The sequence below is a fragment of the Anas acuta genome, chromosome 8, assembly GCF_963932015.1.
Source record: "Anas acuta chromosome 8, bAnaAcu1.1, whole genome shotgun sequence".
NCBI lineage: Eukaryota > Metazoa > Chordata > Aves > Anseriformes > Anatidae > Anas > Anas acuta.
This window is the reverse complement of record NC_088986.1, coordinates 29,678,733-29,696,041: the sequence shown is the minus strand read 5'-3', so window position 1 is coordinate 29,696,041 and position 17,309 is coordinate 29,678,733. Positions and strand designations below refer to the sequence as shown.

The 17,309-nt window shown below is 48.6% G+C and overlaps 2 long non-coding RNA genes across 4 annotated transcripts in view; both read right to left on the bottom strand.

Moving 5' to 3' along the window:
- The window catches only part of LOC137860388 (uncharacterized), a 42,217-nt gene extending 39,764 nt beyond the window's left edge, over nt 1-2,453 (bottom strand). The window contains exon 1 of one of the 2 annotated variants that reach the window (XR_011098876.1): nt 1,438-2,453. This is a non-coding gene — a long non-coding RNA (uncharacterized lncRNA). Of the gene's footprint in view, nt 1-888; nt 1,165-1,437 lie in introns of those variants that run through there. The other variant, XR_011098877.1, reaches the window with a different exon arrangement.
- A 1,445-nt stretch (nt 2,454-3,898) lies between these two features.
- LOC137860599 (uncharacterized) lies at nt 3,899-11,639 on the bottom strand. Of its 2 annotated transcripts, none has more exons than XR_011099080.1 (4): nt 11,524-11,639; nt 9,352-9,406; nt 7,119-7,196; nt 3,899-4,617 (listed from the first exon to the last, which is right to left on the bottom strand). It is a non-coding gene; the product is annotated as an uncharacterized lncRNA (long non-coding RNA). The 2 variants fall into 2 exon arrangements; XR_011099079.1 differs by lacking the exon at nt 3,899-4,617 and adding an exon at nt 5,867-7,027.
- Between the last annotated feature and the right edge of the window lie 5,670 nt (nt 11,640-17,309).

The following is a 17,309-nucleotide window of genomic DNA, read 5'->3' as shown; positions in this document are numbered from 1 at the left end:
ATTTGTTTTGTACCACAGGCTCGTGCCTCTTTGAAAGAAAGGAGAAAAACAAAGGGAGAGAAAAAAAAAACAACAACATCCACAAACCACACCACTTTGACGGCCACGTTACCTTAAATAAAATTAAAAAAAAATAATAATCCAACTCTCCTCTATTTTAATCTCCTTTTAGGTGTAATTTCCTATATTCCTCTAACGCAGGAAGCTTTGAAGTTACATTTTAAATGGCAGATAGAAAGTAAATAACAAACACTATAATTTTTCCCCGCTGTGAAATTGAAGGCTGTAACCCCATTAGCCGCCGTTAGAACTGAAATAACTGATGCCGTGGGTTGCCTTCAACTTGAACAAAAGCCGCTTGGAAAAGTAAAATGCACCGAGTCGTGGCAAAAACACGCTACGTGGTACACCTAGGCTGGTATTCTCCGAAATTTGGAGGCGCTCCACAAATGCATCGAGAATCAGGCAGAAATCCAAACTTCGCGTTTTTTAAAGCAAAATAAATAAATAATAATAATTAAAAAAAAAATAAATAGTGCGATTCCCGCAGCAAAGAAAACCCGCGCTGCTCCATCCTCACCCTAGCCCCGTCCCTCCGACACTGCCCTTCCCCTCCCTAAAAAAATCCCCCCCCCCCCATCCCCCTCGCTCCTCCGCCAATTCGGAGCCTTCCGAAACTTCCCCGCGCCCCTGCCCGGCCCCGGCCCGGCCCGGCAGCCGCGGGCCTTCAGCACCGAGCACCGGACAGCTCCGCACCGGCTCCCAGCCCCGCCGCAGCCCCGCCGCCGCCGCCCCGCTCGCCCCCGGCCCCCCGCGCAGCGCCCACCTCGCACCTCCGCCGCCGCATGCGGGCAGCGCCGGTGGCGGCGCAGCCTCGGCGTTAAATACCTTTGTTCGGCGGCTCCCGAAAGCCATGTTTTATCCGGCGCTGCCGCCCCGCTCCCCCGCCGAAAGAGCCCCCCGAGCCGGAGACCCGGCCCCGGGGAGGCCGAGGAAGGGCCCCCGGGGGCGCCTGCAGCGGCTGTGCCGTGCCCGGGGAGGGGGGGACGGAAGGGAGGGGAACGGGTGGAGGGGATGAAACAATTAAGCTATCAGGAGCGGAGCTCCGAGCAGAGCTCGGGTTTGCCACGAAAAGCAAATTTCAGAGGGGGGGAGGATATCGATCCCAGAGCCCATCCGTCAATAGAGAGGCGCGGTATCTCTCCGTGCGAGAAATTGTTCGGAATTAGGGGGCTCGCGGGTGGGAGGGGGGCATGGGGGGGGGGGGGGGGGGAGAGGGAGAACGCGACAAAAAAAAAAAAAAAAGGAAAGAAAGGAGGAAGAAGAAAATATTAATCCCCGCTAAAAGGCAGGCTCTTTTTAAAATCTCTGGAAGCTTGCTCTCTTCGCCACCTACCCGAGTAACCACCAGAAATCCACCTCTATTGAAGTGCTTACCCTTTAAATCCAGGTTTCAAGCAGAACTCCAACTGTGTGTAAAACCAGGGAGTCATCTGATGTGTGATGGGGAACGGGCTCTGGGCAGCAGAAAGCAGCTTTCTCTCCTGGTGCCGGATTACCATGTTAACAAACCCCGGGAAGGGACCCCGGCGCCTCTGGCTGGCCGTGTCTCGTTGCTTTCACACATCGGCGGCTGCTCTTGCTTCCCATGTCCCCGGCGATCGCTTCTCAGCTGAATGTGGGCTTCCAGAAAAGGAGTCGGGGGGGAGAGGAGGAAAAAAAAATCGCCTAATGCAATCAAATCGATCTGATCTACACCATCTGTCGCCTGCCACTACACACAAGCGTTAAAATAGGAAAACGGGAGACACTGACAGCTCAGGAAGGTTGTTCTGCAGAGTTCATTTTTAGCAGAGCATAATTGGGTATGGACAGCATACAGTTACCAAAGCTGCTGTTAACCATCCAGTAGAGGATCCCAAACATGCTAATGGTGGATTAATTGAGGAAGATCTGACGTGCAAGCTTCATAGTCTCTTATTCATGACTTCCCAACGGGAAAGGACCAATGCCGTGTGGGACTATGGTAACACAGAGTCAAAGAGCTGCTAAGAAAATGGCTCTGTGTTCATAGCACTTCTCTCTGATAACAAACATATGTCGACCAGAACCGTTTAGCAGGATGGGGGAAATGAAATTTTCTTAGCCGAGGTTAGCAATTCCCATCGCTTGCACTTAAAGACAAGCAAAAAATGGACTGCGGGTCTAAGACGCTTTCGAGTGCTGGTCTCGGGATTCGCAGCTAGTGAAAGCAGACGGCTCCTGCTCAAACGGGGGATTAGACCCCAAATCTCTGACTTCTTACTGTGACCAAAGTGCATCCATAGCAAGTCTCTAAACATGCAGCGCTGCTAATTTCATCAGGAATGACGCAAGGTCGTTTTAATGCCAGGAACCCTTTTGACTTTTTCCAGCGGGAATTGCTTTTGGGCAAGACATTTCCGATCAGTGAAATTTGACATAATCTCAGATAAATATGATCGGGGGGGGGGGGGGGGGGGGGGGAGAGAGAGAAAGGGGGCGGCGAGTTGGGAAGAGACGGAGTGTGCATCCAGACCTGCAATCACCCCTGCTGCCAACACTCCAATTTGCTCGCGTTTTCTAGTCTTTCCTGAATAATGAGCTTATAGAGACGTATATGTAATTATTAAAGCACTAGATATGCACGCGAGCCACAGACGGCTACGGCTGCCGCGTCTACCCAGGCAGACGGGGAGACAAAGTCCCCCCCGTGGGGGTGCGCTCCCGGGGCTGGGGGAAGGCGCTGCCAGGAGGACCCCCGGCCCCCGCGACCCCCGCAGCCGGGCGCAGACAATGGCCCCGTGCCCCTCACCGCCGCCCCAGGCGCCGGCGGCCTCCCTGAACCGAGGCTGCCGCGATCGCCGCCCCCAGCCCGGCAGCTCCTGCTCCTCGCCGGCTGGGCAGGGGGATACCAAAAGCCCCGGTGCGGGTCCGCCCGGCCGCACGTCCCCGTTCCGGTAAACAAGCGGTGTTACCGGGTAATCCTGGAGTTAACTGCGTGCCCCTCCTGCAAGTTTGTGTTAATCTCTTTAGAATAAATCTAACGGTTATGAATTAGATTAGCCTCCAAAACGTAGCCTAAAGACAAATCAAACAATTTAGCCGATCTTTTGTTTCAATATACATTAATTAAGCACCGCTGCCTACCTACACAGCATTCTTGGGTCCCGGCCACCGTGCCGAGCCAAGGAGCCTCGCTGCCTTTGTTAGCATCTGCGTCCAACTATTGCCCTCTGCAGGTCAAGTCCCAGCCGCGGCAGGGACCGAGCGCAGCCAGGAGCTGCCGGGCTCCGCACCCCAGGGCCCCTTTCCGAAGAAAATCCGACTTCACCGGGGCCGATTCCCCACCACGAGGGCTCGGAAGTGGGGCTTTAGGAGGGGCAAGGAGCGTGGGGAGCCGGCACAGGCGGGCAGGGTGCGCTGCCCCGGCTGCCCTCCTGCACCCCCGGCCGGGAGGGGTTGGGGCAGGAGGGGGCAGGTACCGCTCTGAGGACACGTTGTCTTCTTTCTCCTTCTCCCCATATGACTAGGGGAAGCTGCTCGACCACAGCCTGCCCTTTCCACGGTTTGCCGAGGAACAAAGCGAGATCCCTCCCGGTCGGGGCGACTTTCCCACCAGGCACAACTTGAGAGTTGGCCTCTCCCGGTCCTGCTCCAAGGGAGAGCCCCGGGGAAGCGGGGGGCAGCGCCCACCCTTGCCGAGGGCAGCCCGGCAGCAGCCCCTCCCCACGGCCCCCGGCCCCGAGGGGCGGCTTTCTGCTCCCTAGGGGGGGCAGCGACAACTTTCCGCACCTCCCGCAGCCCAAATCCTCCGTGCCCCCTTATTGGTAAGGCAGGCGATGCTCTACCAGAGGGGGGAAAAAATATTAAAGCGATCTAATTATCGTTGCTTATAATTCAATGACCGAAAAAGAAAAACGCTCTTTCTTTCTCCTATACCTGACCACAGGTTCACAACGACCCCCTGCTTTACCCCCCCTCTCTCTCCGCCCTACCCGGGGCTAGCAGCATTCACTCGGCCTTTGGCCGCCGCCCCGAGGACCGGCACCGGAGCCGCTCCCTCCGGCCAGGGCCGCCCCGTCCCCGCCGCAGGCTGCCCGCGGGGGCGGCCCCGCACAGCCCCGCACAGCCCCGCACCCCCGGCGCCTTTTGTCTGCGAGCAGCCGCCGCCGCCTCGCCCGCCCGGGGGCTCCGGGTCGCGCCGGCCTCGCCCCTCCCGGCGGGGCTGGGGGGGCTCCGCGGAGCTGCGGCAGCGGGGGGCTGCGAGCCCCCGGCGGGGGGCTGGGGCCGAGCCCCCCGGAGCCGAGCCCCCCGCGGCCGCATCCCGCCTGCGCGGCGCGGCGGAGCCCCCTGCCGGCCGCACGCAGAGGGGCGCGGGGTCCCGCCGGGGCTGGCGGGGAGGGGGAGAGGGGTCCGGCCCCGGCACGCTGCGGGTTCAACGCCACCCCGAGCTGTGCTGTCCAAAGAATGGAGAAATAATGGAGCTGTTCTGGCTGCTTGAGGGCAGGGAAGGATTGCCTGGAAAGGCTGAGGAGAGCCGAGTGCTAGGCTGGTGGGATAATCGGGGAATTGAAGAGGCTCTCTTGAAGAAGGAACCTAAAAAAAAAACCATACGTGACATAACTTGATACACATTGGGACTGGCTACTTCTTTTTTTTTCCAGAATGTGGCCAAGGTGCCCTAACTTGGCGATGTTCTGCATGTTACTTGGAAACACCAGGCCCATGTGGCCCGAGAGACTCACTCTGGTTTCTCAAGCATGATACCCATTTCACAGACCGATCAAGATCCATTTAAAAGGCACTCACTGTCTCTGGTCCTACTATTCCCCTTGGAAAGCTGTTCCAGAACCTCATAACTCAGCTTCTTAAGATTTCCAGCTTACATTTATTAGGGGCCCGTTTATATCCATTTGTTCAGATGCCAGTTTTGTCCTTGAACTTAATTAGTTCTGATATTTACTCCCCTCACAGTGTACTAATATTCCTTCTCATCATTTCCTTTGTTTAAATCAAGCTTTTTAGTCTTGTCTCATAAGATAGAATCTTCATTTCCCTGATTATCCCAATATCCTAGCAACTTATGAAAACTGGGTCACGACCAACACCCAGAAAATACGGTTTTCAAAAGGGTTCATTATTCTATCCATTTTCAGTTTGACCAAGACACAAGTAGGGAGAATGATTAGCATAAGGTCAGACAAACCACAATTCTCCTGACTTCAAGTTCTTTCGCAATCTATCAGGGACATGAGTTCTGAAAGGCTTGTGGTTTATAACTTGGCATTACATCAATGCACATTTATATACCTATATATCATCATCTGGAGAGGAAGGGTGGCCTTGTAGTTAAGAGAGTACATTCAAAATCCAGAGATTTTGGTTTAAACACCAGGTCTGCCATAGTCAACAGGGATATGTTGGGCAAGTCTTAAATCTTTTGCCACATTTCCCCGGTTTTAAAACAGAAACAGCAGTACTCCTACCCTCATAATACACCTGCTTACACTGTGTGCTCTCAGACCAAGTGCCTCCTTTCTCTGTGCTGCCAGTGTCTGCCACTTTGAGTCCAAATCTGTCTAGGACTCTTACCTGACCATTAGAAATAGCCACTAGTCCTATAAAATCTTCTTTAAGGGTCTATCCTAAAAGCTGTTGGGCAGTAAATGTGGTTGGGATTGGAATTCCTGAGATCTGCAGCCCATTGATTATTAAAAAAAAAAATAAATAAATTGAACTATAACCAGAGGCCAGCAGTGAAGTCAGACATGCTTAACTGCAAAGCTGTATCCTGACTCCCAATTCTTAAGTCTTTGTCTGGTTGAAGACAAAGTCAGTCTTACTATTATTATTTAAACACACATGCACAATTTAATGCATTAGCTCTTCCAGTTTTCATTTCCGATGACAATTTTTGATCAGCTAACACAGCACAGAAAATAGACCAGAAATGGAAACCCTGACAGATCCTCAGCTTGAGTGGTCGCAGTAATAACAAATATTATCATTGTCCTTCCACTGCAGTCAGAGTTTGGAAGGTTGAGGCTGAGTGCAGAAACCAAGAGCACTCTATTGAGCTGAGGTGAAGCAATGATATTTATGGGAGTAATTATCACAGAGAAAAACTGGAAAAATATGATTACAGCAAACTGTAACTCTCCCAGATATGTTCTTCGTTGTTAGAAATAGCTCAGCTGAGACCGAACCAATATGAACAACAGACTGGGAGTGCCAGACACGGATTCTCTGGAGGCTGATAGGATCAGACCCTCCGAGCAGAACAGGCTCCAGCTTCAGCACGCTGGAGAGCCTGCGCCTGTCCCCAGCCCTTCTTGTCAGGTAAAGGCAGACTAACAAAATGAGAGCTGCCGGCTGGCAGTGCTGCCCCAGACCTGCTGGTAGCAGAGGCGGCTGTCTCGTGGAGCCGGACAGTTCTCCTGTGCTTTTCACCAGTGGTTGTAGCCAAAAAGTGCTACTAAGCAGCTGGCAGGAGATGCCCGGCTCCCAGAGCACAACTGCAGACGCAGCAGGGTGACAGGGCAGTGCTCAGTGCCCCTTGCTCTCCGTTCAACAGCGCTGTTCCTCACACCAGATGTGCCCAATGTGACACCTCACCCCAACCCCAGCCCCCTGGAGCAAGGGGCACCCCGGGCAGATGCCAGGTTGTGCTGGGTGCAGGGCCGTGAGCTGGACCGGGGTGGGTGAACCTCAGGACCTTACAGGAGATGGAAATTAGCTGTACACTCTGCAAGCTCAGGGATTGCATAGAAGGAGAGGATATAATTAAGGAAAGCAATTCTCAAAGAGACGTGACCACTGGGCACCATGTATGCAGAGGGGTCTGGTGAACATGCCTTCTTACATAGGTGACTCCTTGGCTTGATGAAAGCTGTCTGTGCTAGGGTGAGTGTTGGCTCTGAGTCGACTACTCACAGGAGGGATTTTTAGCACACTTCCATGAGAGTAGTTTACATGCTTCGTGCAGCTAATATCTTGCAACTGATGTCTGGCAGTTTTTAGAAGCAGTAAGCAATCTTGTGTAAATTCAAAAACCTCACTTAATAAAAAGCGAGCTGTTCTCATTTAAATGTACCTACCCCATGGATCAGATGCATCAAAGAAGTTCTTCAGTCATCCTGAGAGCTCTGTAGGTGTTGTTGCTGCTCTCAAGTAGTCTGTGAGAAGAATTATAAAAGGTATTTACCTTTTAATTAAACAAAACATCTTACAAATTAAACACATGCTCTTGCACATCAAAATTTAGTTAGCATCCATTTTTATTGTGCATCCTATGACTCTCTGACAGCCTACTGAGTCCACAGCCAAATCTGAACACACATTGCTTGTTCCTTTTTCTCCCCTATGTTTTGGGCATCATGGGCTAGATTTTACCACATCTGAGGGGAAAAAACATTTTGTAATTGATTGCTAATACTTAAGCAGACCTCCTGCTTCATATTTGTGTTGTTCTTTCAAAAAGAATAGAATACTTTATAAATATATATATATATAGGTGTGCCCTGGCAATGGCAGAGAAGCAGTTTTGGACACTTGTGTGACATATATCTTATTATCTTCTGTAAAAAAAATGACAGTGAATGACAGAACACCTTAGAGGGATTTAAGAAGATGATAAAGGCAACAGCTTTCACTTGAATACAGAGTTTAGTTCCTAACAGTTACAAGCTTTTTTTACATGTATCCTTGTAATTTGACATTTGTAATTCACTGTAGTGCTGGATCTCTGTCATTTTCTCAGTCAGGTTCTCTATATGTGGATGTACACATCCTTTCTAATTAGCGTATGTATCTGAACATTTAATCTCATCCTCTCTCTACCTTACTATGCAGTTACACATTTATCTGCTCTCTATTAACTAATACTTTTTAGGCAAGACATATATAGTTCCATGTCACCCTCTCTCTAAACAGGTTCCCAGATCTCTTTTTTAGCCATGAAACAATTTTGATGTAAAGAAAGACATGAATTCATAATGGATTTCCTGAAAGGTAAGAGACAGATAACCTGTGGCGGAACATTAACCCTTTATCTCTCTATCCTATTCATCTCTTATGCTGTATACCATCTTCCTCACAGGGAACCCTAAAGGCCTTTTTGGAGGCATTGATGCCTTTGCAGTGCTGATAAACGTTAGATCTCCTTTGCCCATGGAAGACCAGCACACAGACTTGACAAACCTTGCTCCAGGTGAACTCAGAAAGCAGCAAGACATCTGCAGCAAGCCCTGGGGTCACAGCACCTCACCCCAAGCCCACCCTAGATGCGATGAGTATGAAAAGACAAGCTGTGTGGCAGGCCTCTCACCACTGGATCATCATTTTGCATCAGCATCTGATGTGGTGCCATGCCATTGTCTGCCATTCCAGCTTATTAGTCAACTTAGTTGAGATTTAATGCAACTGAAATGAAAGCTTTTTCACTGTAAAGTTGAAGTGGGCTGTGAAGGACACATCTTTTAGTAATGCTCATACTGATGCTGAAGTCAAAGAAGGTGTTTATTCTGAGTGTTTTAAATAGTATGGCTTTATATTTGAAGTTGGAGATGTTCAAGTGTTTATAGCACATAAAGCAGAGAAGAAAAATTATAAACTGGTTTTTATTTGTGTGGTTGAATTAAAACATCTCTTTTACCGATATTTTAAAAGGTATGTTAGGAATTGTTTCAAAGCAAACTTTTCACAGCTTCCTGCTGTTCAAGAGTAAACACATTAATACAGATACCTGCAACCATTTTAAATGTTCATAATGTAACTTCTGACTTTGACAGATAGCAGGTTTACTTCAAGAAGAAAACAGGACTAGTATAGACAAATTTGCCCGTATAATTGAGAAGAGCATACAGAGGCAACAAGGATTATTTTAAAGAGTCTGGACATGGATGCATGTCCATTACTCATGCTATTCAGAGAAAGAGCTGCAATTGTAACAAACAACAGATCTGGACCTTAGGAATCAGGGGCCATGCCAGGCAGCAGAGCCCCTTACTTCCTCCTTTGGGAAGCTGCAGTTCATGCTGCTGTGTCCCCAGCTGGCACGCTGCACTGACACAGAGCTTTCAACAGGGAAGGAAATTTGCTCAGGCCAACAGCTGCCACAGATATTGATTATTACTTCTGCTGATGTGTAAAATATACCTAGGCAGCAGAGAAATTTTGTTTCGGTATTTTTTTCTGTTGGGTCTACTTATTGATGTGTGACCTTCCACATGGTTTACACAAGAAGTGGAAAAAAGTCCACTTTGGTTTTGGAGCCCTCTATTCAGGGCAGCTTTTTCCAAATGACCCAAATGTAACTGGTTTGAGGCTTACCTCTTTATATTACTTCAAGTGTCTTCTAAAATATTTGGGGGATTAGTAGTACCTACTGAAAAAAAAAAATCTGATGATAAATTGTCATGGAAAATATAAATAGAATCAAATGGCATCTGGATTTTCTTACGTACAAAATGGAGTGCAAGCGGCTCAGTTATTTATACATTTAGAATAAAAATATATACATTGTATTTGTACTCAAGATATTTTTATGTTAATCTTTAAGAACCACAATAAATTCCAGCTCTTGTTTAATTTTTTATTTGGTAAGAACTCCTGTTCAGTCAGCGAGGATTTACAGTGAGCAGAAAATGATTAAGGATTTCAGAAACCCTTGCCTGGGTCAGAGGGCTCTTTGGAAGGAAGACAAGTATGTGAAGCTTCAGGAATTTTTCCTGCAGAAACCAACTATGAGTTGGAGTGTTTCCAAAGCCAGGAAGCACAACGCATTGCCATTGCCGTACTTACAGAAGGGTATGGCATGGCATTAAGGAAATCCCCCCAAAATGATACAGATTAATTATAAAGGTCTGGGTAGCATAAAAAGTAAGACAAATCATTCTTCCACAAATGTGGACAAATTTCTTTCATGATCATTATAGTTTTTGGCTATGGGTTCACCCTACCCTGAGTTTCTGTTTTGACAGGTTTTCTCCCTGGTCAGGTCACCCCCTGCTATTTCCAAGGCCCAGGGCTGCCAGCCTCTGCTTCAGCACCCTGAAGTGTTGGGTTCCTCCTACCTCTGGCAGGCCTAGGCCAGACAGTGACATCGCCTCCTACATCCTCACCTCCTTGTGGAGGATCCTGACAGAGCCCAAAGGTGGGCAGGTGGCCCTGGGGCCACAGGGACAAGTTCAGTGGCCATGGCCCTCACCTGAGCCCGCAGGAACACCTCAGCAGCTTTGTGCTCACCCACACCTGCATACAGTGCACAGCGCTGCTGCAGGAGTGAGCTTGCTAGCACGAACGTATATATCATTCTCTTTGATATATATCTCCTATTTTCTGATCCCATTACTTCAGATCAGCTCTAAGTCTTATATCTAAACAGTCAGTCCAAAGGGAAAGTCCCTATTTACAGGCTGGATTAAGAGCTTTAACAAAAGGCATGGCAGAAAGTGATTCATTTACTATATAAGAAAAAGGACTGCTTTGTATTTTATTGCTTGCTGGCATCCTCCAAGTCTTGTTCCTTTCTTCTCTGGCCTAAACAAGACAAGGGCTGGGAGGCTCCTGTGGGGCAGCACAGACAGAGGAAGCCCAGCATCACAGTGCACAACTTGCCCTTGTTGCCCCTAAGGGCTTTCCTCCAGCTCCCAGCAGGGCTGCCAGACACGCACATGGCCAGCTGTGTGCTTCCACATTGCCAGCCTTCCCTGGGGCTTTTCTTAGGAGGCACAGGCCTGTCTGGGAGGAGAAGGCAGGGCCTTGCTGCTACCAGCCTAGCCCCAGCATGCTGGAGTGCTGGCTACCAGCACAGGACGCAGGCAAAGAAGGGCCTCTCCATACAGGATTAGAGATTCTGGGGCAGATCAAGCATGAAAATTGAGTAAGGGTTAGCTGAGGCTGAGCAGAGTTTGCCAGTTTTGAAAAAGCGTATGATCTTGAAATTTGTGAACATGTTTCCTAACTAACACTTCTTGAATCAAAATCCTTTGTTTTAAAAGGATCATTTTAGCAGTTTCTAACAGCTCATAGCTTATAATATTGAAAACCTACTTGTTTGAAAATAACTTATTTCTGCTTTTCTCCTACAAAAGGTGGAATAGAACAGTTCAGACAGAAGGGGCCTACAAAGATCAAGTCCAACTGCACGCCCACTTCAGGGCTAACCAAGAGTCAAAGCATGCTACTGAGGGCATTGTCCAAAGGCCTCTTCAGCACTGACAGGCATAGGGCATCAGCCACCTCACTAGGAAGCCTGTCCCAGAGTCTGACCATTCCCATGGTAAAAAAAAAATAAATTCTTCCTTATATCTAGTCTGAACTTCCCCTGGCATAGCTTTGAGCCATTCACACACATCCTATCAGGTTGTGCTTAAAAACCAACCAGCGGTAAGCAAAAGTGAACTTTCACAAAGAAAGGGCCACTACGCAAACTATTTTGGTACAGAAACAGAGGTACAGAACAGCCCTACAGCATCCTTTGCTGACCCCATAACCCCTCACCTATTGCATGTACTTGTATCTCCATGCAGCTCAGATCCATGGCTCTTCTCATCAATCCTAAAGCCTTTCTTCACCTCCTGGAAAAACTCCCCTACTCCAACTTCCATCTCGGCAGGCAAATTTGATCTGAGGCAGTGAGACCCTTGTGGCCTCTTTAGTGTGTGTGTTAACCCAAGGCACCTGTGCAGGAGCCACCCAGGGTGAATGATCCTTCATTACCTCTGGTGTGGGAGATGGATAACACCATCCTGACGTCTCAGGGTGGTTTCATCTACACAGACATTCACATGATAAAACAATTAATCATGTCAACCAGCATTTTTCATTAGTGTGTCAGTGTGGGCAGGATGGTTTTAATGGCATTTATTTCTCATGGGTGCCTGTTTGGTTCATCCTACTTACATGCTCACGATTAACTGAATTACCAATTTCAGACACTGAAGGAAATTTCTTCCATTTTTTTCTTCAATTTATCAAGACTCTGGCAGGGATTCTCGAGGCATTTTGTTCTTATCTCTGATGTGGGGCTCCAGCAAGTCATGCATGTTTTTCATTTAAGAGAATCCCTGCCCTAGCAGGAGCCTAGCACATGGGCACTGACCTCATTTGCACCTAATCTCGTATAGTGTCTGTTGTGGCATTTAGTCTCTTGCTTTTTATCTCATTTGGTACAAGGCTCTGAGACACATGGGACAGACCGTGGCACCTGGCATTGTCCACAGCAGGTGCTATGTATCCAACCACGCCTGACTGCAGCAGCAGGGAGTTGGCTTTGCTGGCTCAGCGGGTCTCTTCTGGCCAGAAGTTCCCTTGTGATGTCCCCAGGGACCTCTCCCAGCTTCCAGCAGAGCTCATGCAACACCTCCCACTTATTCCAGCAGGAGCCATACCAGACTGGGATGGAAGCACCTCTTTCCTTTTGCTCTCCGCCATCCAAGCACAAAAGAGCTACCGGACCGATATTAGCTCCTTTCCAAGAAAAAATAACACAAATCCTTCATTTCATTGTATTTTTCCCCTCAATCTGAGTGTCTTTAGTATGGCACATAGCTTGTCTTCTTCCTTTCTTAAAACTCTCTTGCCTTTTTGCAAAACAAGAGGACCTGCTGGTGCTTCTAAGTGGTCATAGGCAATGCAAAACAAGGCAGTGTGTTCCACACTAAATCAACATTATAGTGAGGGATGAATAGAATCTACCCAACAGATATTTTATCATGAAAATTATTAAAATTCATAGCTTAGAGGTGTGAATGCTTCTTTAAGAAAGGTACTTATGTTATCCCCAAAATAGCACCACTACCATGTGATGTTCCAGTTGCTATGGTTACCACAAATTTGTTATTTAATAGCAAAGAAAATAGATGCACAAAACATGCTAATTATAACTGGTACAAATTTTTCTAAATGTTTTATATGAATATGCATGCATGTTTTATGCATAAGGAATAGGAATGCCCTTTTTCAAATAATTCTGCAAGTTTTTAGAAGGATTTTAGTAACTGGCTGGGAAGTACATTGTGTGGCTCTCAACAACAGAGGGAAAGGAGACTGAGCATTTGAAGATGGGCAATTTGTGTAAAACAATGCAGTTTTCTATTCAAATAGCAGGATAATCCTGAAAACCAAAGACGTTTAAATTTGTTGAACCCTTGTACTTTCCAGACTGTATTTGCTTTGCTTCTTCCTCTGCTCTTCACTGTGTTGAAAGCGTTCCCTTTCTGGATGGAAGTTTCTGGGAAAAAAATTGCAGGACTGCTTGAAGCAAAGTCATGAAATTATCATGTTAATACAACCCTAATACAGAACCGACCCCGCTCAACACTACTTTATCCTATCTCCTGCACCTGCATGGAGCTCCAGGGCGCCCACAGGCTTCACAGCCGGTCCTGATGAGGCTGTGATGCTGCTGGGGTGGTCGGTGAGGTGCCCTCGGGGTGTGGTGCCCTCAGGGGACACCCAGGGGCCCATGCGTGTCCTGCCCATGCTCTGGGAAATATACCTGCTCCTGCTGTGGTCTCAGGGTCCTCCCCAGGCTGGGAGCCCAGGGGCACTTTGCAGCAGTACAGCACAAAAAGATGTGGCTTTTGGACTCGTGTGTATTGCAAGTAAAGAGGGCTGGCCTGGGAAATGGAGAGCAGGGATGCATCCACGCTGGAAGGGATGTGTATGAGAACAGATTTCTCATAATTTCCCTTTCCCTTCTATTCTCCACTAGAAGTTCTTAGCTATAAGTCTGGGGGACACGGTGCAACAACACCCTAAGTGCTGGAGCTGTGAAACTTGCCAAGCCTAGCACAGCCCTGGGAAGGACCCTCACTCCTTCCCTTAGCCTGTCCATGGTCACACTGAAAAGACTCCCAAGCTTCGCCCCCCGTTAAACAAACCCTCTCTGGCAAGCTGCGGAGCTGGTGCTGGTGCTGGGCAGCAGCAGGGGGCTGCCTGCCTGCCTGCAGCCACCCGCTGCCTCGCTGTGTGGCTGCCACGTCCTCCCGGCGAGAGGGGACGATGCCCGTGCCCCAGGGCGGCAGCATCATACAGCAGATCCCGGTGCACTCAGGGGCCGTCACTGGAAATGTCATCGCTGTCACTGGGAATCAAGCCCTCTTCGCTCTCGCTCTCAGGGGCTTTCATCTCTTTTGTTGCAGCAGTGCAATGGCTGCAGGCACCATTAAAGTCCTGTGCCCACATTTCACTGCCAAATGGCCGCACTTAATGACATGGATACTGAAGGCACCTACTTATGCTGCTGGTTTTTCACTTTCACACCCAAAGCACATGCTAGCTGGTTGCCATATTTCAGATGTTGCCGTGTGTCAGTGATTCAGCCTGGAAAAACCTTCTCTGTAGCTTGCTGTCACATCGTGATTGATACCAGCTGTAACAAGATAAAATGTTATGGCACTGTAATTCTGTCTGATGCAAGGTAGTCTTTGATCTTTACCATTTTGCAAAGATTATAATATATACTTAGTTTGATAAATAATACCCTTTCACCAGAGTCACAAAAAGTGGAAAGAAAATTGGCATCTAAAGTTTTGAAACTTCCCTGGTAAAGATGCGGATGCTTTTAAAGCAAAAGGCCAAAGAATGGGGAGAAAGTCCCACTCACCTAGTTGTGAGTAGCTAGAAAAGACAAAGCCATATCAGATCAGCAGCCAGTCCAAGCTGCTCCCCGTGTGTGTAACACCTGCATCAGGGTGCGTGGATGGTGGCAGCAGGAGCCAGCAGCACAGGGGGAGCAGTGATCACCGGGTTGGTGCAGGGCAGGAGAACGCGCTCCGGGGGCTTCTGCAACTCTGAACCAGGCTGCTGTAGAGAAGTTCACCCCAAACACTGATTTCTGGCTGAACTCCAGGAAACGGCACGTGCAGTTCAGAGCTAGGGCAGCCCCAGGCGTGGAAGTGCTTGCGTGCCCAAGGAGCGGGTGCTCCAGTGGGTGGCAGCTTGGCCCCCCAGGCTCCCCGGGACAGCCAGTGGTCAGCAAACAAAATCCCCAGTGTGTTTTCTTGGACTCACTACTTGAGGTGAATTGGGGTTTAAGTTCCTGGATGCTCCTCTAAAGAGGCTTAGAAAGACCTAAAGCTGTCATCCTATTGGTTTTGTTCTGCTTTTGAATTTGAACCATTACTTGTATCATGGGAAAAATGAGCAAAAATCAGCACCGCAGCCATGAGAAAGTGTTCTCGTCAGGTAATCATTTATTAAAACATTTCAACCAGCTGGTATAAATGTGATTGTCATCAGAACATGACAGGCAAATATGTGCTCCCATCTGCACGGGCAAGCCGGGAGGCAGTCCCTGCAGGGGACTTCTCCTCTGCCACCCGCGCAGCCCGTGCCCAGCGCAGGGCACCCGGCAAGGCCCATGTGTACTGGGGGGCTCCGGGTGGCCGTCAGGCACCACGAGGGTCCTGAGCTCGGATGGTGGTAGGGCTTTACTCTGCCAGGAGCCTGACGGCCTTCACAGCAAACCTCTGCAGCTGGGCTCAGGTTCCGGGCAGAGGCTTGCCAGCGCCGTCTCAAGGGGATGGTCATGCTGGCAGCGGGCTTCAGCGTCAGAGGGTGCTCTGCCAAATCCCTGAAAGATTCCGCATGGCACGAGGGGGGTGTAACTGCAAGGCCGTGATTGTTTTCCATGTAAATGTCTGTTTTGGTTTGTGCTTAAATGATTATCTGTCATTGATTTGTGTGCCTAACTACTACCGCTTCAAGCTGTTTTCAATTATTCTGTTCTCAATACGCTGCGATCCCAAGGATTAGCCATACCGAGCACCACAAACCACCTTGCAGCAACAGAGCCATAAACTGAGTAGGCTAGAAAGGATTTTAATGTGAGATTAAAGGGAAGAAGTGACTCGCTGAACAGCAGCAAGGAGGGAGTGTGCAGTCTCTGGCTGCAGCAGAGCTGCTTCGTGATGCCTCAGAGTGCACTGAAGATCCCAGGTTAATATAATAATTCTTCTTTCCTTATCATGCTGATTTCTGGTAATGATTTCATAATTAGGGGTGTGTTTACAAGAGGTCTTGAAGTGCAGCATATGCTCTGGCTTTGCTCTAGGAGGAGGTGGGTAGCTTCACTGTAGTGTTGCACAGGGCTTGTTTCCTTGCCTGCTGATTTTTCCTTGTAAGTTTTGTCTCGTTTCTTTCTCTGTACTTTTAATTGAAAATCTGCACCTTTGGAGAGAAGCTGTATTTCTCCTTGGCAGCTCACTCTTCCACCAGAGCTGATATTTTAAAAGTAAACAATGTTCATCTACACCAACTCCAATGAGCTGAGCTGAAAGAGGGGCTGGTGCACTGAACGATGGTGGTTTTTTTCTTTGAGAACGGTAGGTGTTCAGCCATCAATTGCCCTTAAAGCTGCTATTTATGCACTGCGCTCCCAGCCCTGACTTACAAGGGTTGCACACACACAAATCTCATGGCATACCATTTCCCTGCTGGGAGACATAATTTTGCCAGATTTCGTCCCATGGCAGATATCTGCATATGTGTCACGGTGAGGGGGTGAAGGCCAAGAGGTGGCACTGGGGAAGCTTCAGTCGGCAGCACCCCGTGGCTGGCAGCACCCCATGTCAGGGCCTTTCTGCCCCGTGCTGGCTGCCGTGGGAGTCTGTAGCAGGCACGAGTTAAAGCCTGCCTCTGGTAATGCTGGGATCTTGTAGTGCCGTCTTGTGGGTGCCCACCACGACCACTGAATTCAGTCCTGTGAGAGGGGATGACCCGGACTGCGAGCCCTTGCACTCATGTGATGCACAGTCCTGCTGTGAAGAGCTGCTTTGAGATTTACCAGCGAATACATCACTCTTATACACGCTCTTTCAGCAATCAGAGCTGAGGGTGCTTCAGCGCTTCTCCCCACACAGATGAGTAAAAGTCTTCATACACTTGGACTAAGATCCTAATTGTTGCAAAGTAATTAACTATGTACACTCATACAGTAGCCATTTGTGACAGTATCCATCAACTGGGAAATCGTAACTATTATAGAATTTCTAAGAACTGCCATTAATATTCTGACTTGAAACCAATTTAAATATTTGAACTTTCTGAGCGCATCGTTGAGATGAATAACATGGAGAAGCACACTTGGATGGATTAAATCCTCTATGGATTTTATCAATACAGAGAGTAGAAAGAGAGAGAAGTTATTCGTCTGACATATATATATGTTTGTAGCAGATAAAATCAAATATGTTATCACTATCTGCACTCTGCTATGTATATTTTAAAACATTACGGGTGGATGGGTACACACACAGCACTAGTTTACAAGAGATACCATC